Source organism: Passer domesticus, chromosome 3 (genome assembly GCF_036417665.1).
Source record: "Passer domesticus isolate bPasDom1 chromosome 3, bPasDom1.hap1, whole genome shotgun sequence".
Classification (NCBI taxonomy): Eukaryota; Metazoa; Chordata; class Aves; order Passeriformes; family Passeridae; genus Passer; species Passer domesticus.
In genome coordinates, this window is record NC_087476.1 from 39,490,032 (window position 1) to 39,495,974 (window position 5,943).

At 36.8% G+C, this 5,943-nt stretch overlaps 1 long non-coding RNA gene across 1 annotated transcript; it reads left to right on the forward strand.

The window, feature by feature from the left end:
* The first annotated feature begins 452 nt into the window (after nucleotides 1-452).
* On the forward strand, nucleotides 453-5,608 carry LOC135298028 (uncharacterized). The gene is made up of 3 exons (XR_010359988.1): nucleotides 453-607; nucleotides 1,589-1,806; nucleotides 5,571-5,608. It is a non-coding gene; the product is annotated as an uncharacterized LOC135298028 (long non-coding RNA).
* Nucleotides 5,609-5,943: the final 335 nt, after the last annotated feature.

Below are 5,943 nucleotides of genomic sequence, written 5' to 3' on the forward strand. Positions count from 1 at the left end.
TTTCTTCTTTTATTTGTATCAGGAAGGAAAGAAGGATTTCACATCCCATAGATGCATCTTAAATATGTGTAATATGTAGGAGTATAGGGGAGATGCAAAGGGCTTGTTGATTATTTTATGTAGATCACTTCATACTTTTATATCTCTGAAAATGTAATGCTTAAACAAATTTTCTCCACAGTAATATATTACTAAATATGGTACAACCAAATCTGTTCTGTAAACACATAATTCATGATGCTGAAAAAATTTGCTCTTTTCAATTATAGCCATGTTGTCCTCTACATTTTTTCCAAATGATATGATTCTATGTTCACAGGTACTTAGATCTCTTTCTGTGATTTGGAATCTTAAGTCTATTTCTGTGCCAAGTCTGCACTGATGAAAAAGTACATAAAAATTTAAGATTCTAAGATTATTTGTAATATAAAAAACCTCTTAGACCTATCTTAAAAATTTTTAATACTTACCATGATTATAATTTTTTTTTCCTTTGCCATTATTCAGCCTTCAGTGGAAACTTATGACAAGAAAGTGAACAAGCAGAGAATGAAAAATATGGGGGTTTTGTTCCTTTTTTTTTCTGCCAGTGCTTGAAACCTACAAGGTAAGAATGTCATATGATACAGAATTCATGTTCTCAATCATATGCACTCAGTATTTTCTTTAGTTAAGTTGTCATAAAATTTTAACCTGTAGCATGTACAGAACATTTGAATATTAGAGCTTTTTTGTGATTTTTGAGCTTTGGTTTAGGCCCTGAAAAGATTTACCAAAATCTATTAAAATAATAGACAAGCCAGAATATGGGTGCTAAGAATACTTAACATGCTGTGTACATAAAAACATGACAGCAACAGCTAAAAAGCATTTAAAATGAGAACAAACATAAATTGAACATACAGTGTCAATAATGTCAATATGTAATGTGAATCTAATTCTACCAGAGGTATGTTAGTATAAGATATGTGGAAAATTTTGAGTGTAGTTCTGAAATGCTAGAGGGTTTTTTTATTATTAACCCCAAATCATGACATTATAGAAATGTTGTGCTATTCATAAATGCTTCCCATAAGCCCGTCTCCTGTTTCCATCTTCACAGGTGCATATTTTATTGCACCACAGATGCAGAAAAATAGCTATGTAATATCTTTGGGTGAGATTCTTAGAAGAACGGTAATTTCTTTTTTTTTTATTTGCACGAAATTCAAGATATAAGATTCAGTTCCCAGCTGTGTTACAGTAACTTGTTGGCCTCAGGCAATTGCTTTACTCCCCAGTGTATAAAACAGAAGTAATATTCCACAACTATTATGATCTGGCTGTCTGATTTATTCAGTTGTCAAAAGTAGATTTTTCAGGCGAAGACAGTTGCTTACGACAATTTGTGTGCAAAGCACAGAGAGTGTCCTGTCACTGTCACATGCTTATCTAGATGCTGCTAAAACAAGCTATCTTCAGAAGCTAAAATCTCAGACAGAGCTTTCTCCTGGAAGTTTCTGTTTTCTAAGTAGAGCAGTCAAAGCTTAGCTTTACATTCAGCTGCACAAGAATTGATGTTCTAACCAATACCATTTTTTCTCTAAAGCTGGAGAAAAAAGATCAGAAGAATAATTTTATCATCAGATACTGTAATTATACCATCTGGGCTGCTGAGAGGATGAATGTAAATATTGGAGTTCCCTTAGACAAGAAAGAAATGAGGAACCCTGAGATCCTCAGGGAATGCTGCAAATTACATGTGCTGATTATGTGAAGAAAAGGTTCCCAGAATCTCTTCCTCTAGAACTGCAGCAACTATTTGAGGTGACTGAAGAACTTGCCTTTTTCTTACTTTTCTCGTTCATGTCCTTCTCCTGTAATTCACAGGGTTTATGGCATCTATTCCTCCTGCAGTTGGCATTCCTATCTCACTGCCCTGTGCCAACTCCCACTCTTGCTGCCTTCTGCTTACTTCACAGTTATCCCTCACTTTAGATTTTCTGTTTTCTAATAGCTAAGATTGATTCAGTGAGAAGCAAAAGGGAGGGAATGCTGGAGTGAAAGAGAAGATTTTTGAGAAAAACTCAAAATAATACCTTTCCTTTTCTTTGGTGTAAAAAGGGCATCCAGCAATGTCAGTATATTGCATAGAGTGTAACCTTAGCACTGGACTGTAACATGGCATCCAGGTGTTTATCCGCAAAAGTAAATTCTGTGGGTCCAATATGTAAAGTAAGAGGTTGTACTCTTAACACTTTGCTGACTGACAAATCCAGTCTCAAGTGCAAGATGAAAAATTACCTTGAACTGTATCTTAAAACCAAACTTGTTTGCCAGTTTTAAATTTCTGAATAGACATTAACCTGCCAGTAAGAGCAAAGTTCTGAGCATGAATCCTTTCTGCATCCTCAGGTGGCATTTGTTTTGTGAGCAAGACTTGCTCACAAGATAGCAAATGAGATAAATATATTACAGACAAGAAATTGCACAGTGAAATTTAGAAAGTGTGTCAGAGTAAGGGTGGCAAGGATCTAAGGAAGCAGACTAAAGAGAGCAGGATAACGTTGAGACATAAACTGTCAGAAAAGTGAAAGAACAGCAAATATAGCAAGAAGTACTGCTACTATCTATCTAGGTGTTCATGAAAATAACAATGGTTGGGCAACTTATTGAGTGCACACACTCAGGAATCCAGAGTTTGCTGGGTTCAGCTAGACTTGTGCCATGGAAAGTAAAAAAAGAGCATGATTAGAAACTAGGAAAATCTCCTTAGAAGTTTGCAGTTGACAGACTTTGGAAAGAACATAATTTTCTGTGACTTCCATTTCCTTTTATGCTTTTTTGCTCAAGTTTCTAAATGGATGAGTCACTGTGGATTGCTCGTTACTGTCAGAACTATTGCACAAGAACAGGAGCAGCTTGTATGAAATGGGGAGCTTTCTTGGAGTTTCAAGTATGTTTCTCCTTTCCTAGCACAGGTTATGAATGTCTGGTTGTTGGGTACTGTGTTTTTAGACATCCTGAGCACATTGCTCTCTTTTCCATACCGTAAGCAGACATTCATTGGTTGTATGTGGGGTAAACAGAGTTGATTTCCTCATAAAGCTCTTAAATAAATTAATGAGTTTTTAATATGTAACTATAGAGTAGCTTTGTGCACACATAGACACTTATTCCTATAGGTTTTTTTATGTAGGTGTAGAGATGCATTTAATTCTTTGCATCCCTTAGAGCCCTTTAGTCACCTCCTAAGGATAGCAAAGTGCTTCAGTTCTCTTTTGTTTTAAATGGGTTTAAATAATTTTACAGGTTTTGTTACTGAGTACAGATGGAACTTAGTCTGGAGCTGTGGCTCATTTTTAACCTCCCAGTCTCAGAGAGGAGTGAACTGCATACTGTAGGTTGTCTTGTTCCATGATAAGTCCACTGCACCTGAGCAGTGCAGCTGTGGCTTTATAACAATAAATCATGGTGTAAATGGCACACTCACGAGGCAATGGACTTTTATACGAGCAATAACTTGGTCACCTGTTGAGAGCTTTGGCCTAATGGCTGCTCAGCAGAGGAGCAAGAAAGCAGCTGTGAACCCCGGAATCGCCAAACGCGATGCCTGTGTGCAGGGCTGAGCCACTGCACATGCCCTGGGTGAGTGGTGTGCAGGGGAAGAGCCAGGCTCCAGCAGCACCAAGCAACCCACGCAAATTCAGCAACTCCAGAGCTCCCAGGACATGCCAGTTCTTTGCTGGTCCAAGGGTGCAAGAGGAGAAAGGCCTGAGACCCCTCCGAAAAGGCAGCTAGGTGCTCTTACAGCCACTTCCAAAACAGCCCCTGCAGGTGGCCTTGGGCAGAATGGGGCCAGCACCACCAGTGGCTGCATATCTGACTTCGGCCAGGGAGGTACAGAATGGGACTAGAAACCAGTGCAAAGTGAAAGGCAGCTGTGATCAAGAACAAATGCTCCAACACCATTCCTAGGGTAATTGCAATAGCATTTTTATTTGTTAATTCATTTCTTCTGGCAATCAATTAATGTCTCAAACTATAGTCTGTACAAATCTCAGCAATTTATTTAGGACTTAACATAGATGTATTGCATTACATTGCCCTTGTTAAGTCGCAAGCCAGCAGTATTAATTACAAAATCATGCCATACCTAGTGCATTTTACATAATGTTTTTCTAATAGTCCATTTATTTATTAAATTTTTGCCTCACAATTTAGAACATTTTGGCTAAATTATTTCTATTCCCTTTTTGCTATTAATTTATATAACAATAATTTTTAAAAGCATAGCTAGTCTATAACTTTTTATCCAAATAAGCAAGAGTACTCATTATACAAATGACAGGAGCTGTATAGGAGTCAAGACAACACTTGGATCATTGAAAATATTTGGACATCTTAGTTACTGTAATTTCACAGGTGAAACATACTGATTTTTTCTAACAAATAAAATGTTTTGAGAGCTTTCTCCTAGTATTTTTTCATTTAATAGAATGCAGAGAAGGGACTAACTTTAGTTTAGCAGAGCCTCTCAAAATAATGTGACTTAAAAATTGAAAATCAGCAAAAAGGCAAATAAATATTCAAAACACAAGTAGAACCTATCCCAGAAATAAACTGTATTTATTTCTGTTTAAGTGCATCATCAGTAATATTTAATTGAATTGTCCAGGACAGTCAAAACAAGAAGGTTGTACAAATACTGTTCCACACCTCTACCAGCTTTTCCTGAAGCAATGTTTGGATTTGGAGGGAGAGCTGAGAGAGGATTAGAGAAAGAGTGATGTCTCACTGTAATGCCACCTTTGTGTAATGCCTGTACTCAATACTTAGTATCTCATACCTATGAGATGCTGAAATTTCTCATTACTCAACACAGGCTGTAATCTGTGTTCCCAATGTAAGGTATTTCCTGATCTTTCCTCTCCTTTCATCTAGAATACTCAAAATGTTTGGGAAAGAGAGAAATACATAATAATAAATAATACGCAGCATATACTTGTATGTGCATATGTTTGTTGACACATTCTTCAAATTTTTTTGCATGCTTTGAGAAGTTAAAACTCATACTGGCCTTTATTAAGCCTTTCTACCAAGCAAGTAGCACTTTTGCCAGGAGAAGCTATTTGATGTAGGACATCAGGAATTAGCCTGATGATTTAGTCAAGTACCCTGTTCCTGATCCTGTCACCAGTCTTCTGCATGGCTTTTGAAAAGCTGTGTTCCCACTTTGTTCTTCCAGCTTCAGCCTGGCTTTTGAGACAAATAATACTGATTGTTCTTTTTACAGCACTGTGAGATCTACAGGTGACCAATGCTTTGTGAATCCTTTGTTGGCCATATTTTGTCTGATTTAGAAATCTTCTAGCCTTTATGTCCCAGGTCAGCTGATAAATAATGAAGGAATGTTCATGTCATTTTCATTTTACATATCTAAAAATGGTGTTATGAAGAAACTGGAAAACCTTGTTGCCCTGATGCTTTGCGTGACTACTGGTGAAAGCAGACAGCTTTTGGAGAAGGTTTAGAACAAAGTACATTCTGTGAATAAGTCATTCCAGATATATTGCATTTTCCTGGACCAGAAAGGGCCTGGCTGAAGCTGAGGAGTAAAGAAATAAGAATGGAATAAGGAGAATGAAGGCAAAGGAAAATATGTACCGAAAATGTGAAGAAAATAGGACAAGAATAACAGAGGAAGAGCCCAAAAACAGGTTTGAATTTTAAACTAAGTGTTAAGCTTTTCCTTTCTAATCTGCCTGCTCATTTTTGAATGTCTTTTTAATGTCTTTGAAATTGATTATTTAATTAAAATTTCATCCTAGTAATAGCTTGAGGTTGCTTCTTGATAATTTTCCACTACTAATCCTAGCCTTCTCTAATATACTATGAGGCTTTTGGCCTCAAAAATTAGCCTGAACATTGGTATTATCTAATAAATAAGAAACTTCCTCAGCC